Raw genomic sequence first — 768 nt, 5'->3', positions numbered from 1 at the left:
GATGGCCAGCCCCTGGAGAAAATGGCAAATATGTGTGAGTTGTTCTTGTCATAATTAATAATAAAAATAATCATTTTCCTTTGAGTGTTATAGGGGGCAGCAGATTGTAAATTGTTTAAGGGATTAAAAGTAGAACAAAGTACAGTGGTGCTCAACTTTTTACATAAGTACCACCTCAAAAAACAAAAACAAACTTAGCTTTCCAAGTCAAGGTTATACTTAACAAAAACTAACAAATACTGTAAGTACAACTACAATTTTGTTTTAACAAAATAAGAAATTGCTTTAAAAATAAATAAAAATCAGAAACTAACTGAAAGTAGTTTATAAAACTGTAGTGATTCGTTTTCATATTTTTCAATTAGTATCATACAGATCTCTCATCTTTCAGGCTTCATTATTTGTAAATGTATCTATTTCTATATTGAAAATACTTAGCAACCTTTTGATCTCACATTAAACAAAAAAATGAAACTAATAAAAATTCAACTAATTGAAGCAAAAAAACAAAACTAATATAAGCTAAGATATACTAATGAATTTAAGCTAACTGAATTTAAAAACAAGTCAAAACAAAATAAAAACTATAATGAAAAATTATTATAACCTTACAAGTATGGTACATCAATGACTAACAAACAAATGGAAAAAAAATAACACTAAACTATTGACTATTAAATAGTCCAGTAGCAATGTTAAAGATAAATTAGCTGTGCAATAACAAGTCGCAAAACTCTGCGAATGTGAAGTGAATGCATAGACTATTTG

The sequence above is a fragment of the Vanacampus margaritifer genome, chromosome 4 (assembly GCF_051991255.1).
Source record: "Vanacampus margaritifer isolate UIUO_Vmar chromosome 4, RoL_Vmar_1.0, whole genome shotgun sequence".
Classification (NCBI taxonomy): Eukaryota; Metazoa; Chordata; class Actinopteri; order Syngnathiformes; family Syngnathidae; genus Vanacampus; species Vanacampus margaritifer.
Note: the sequence above shows the minus strand (reverse complement) of the source record.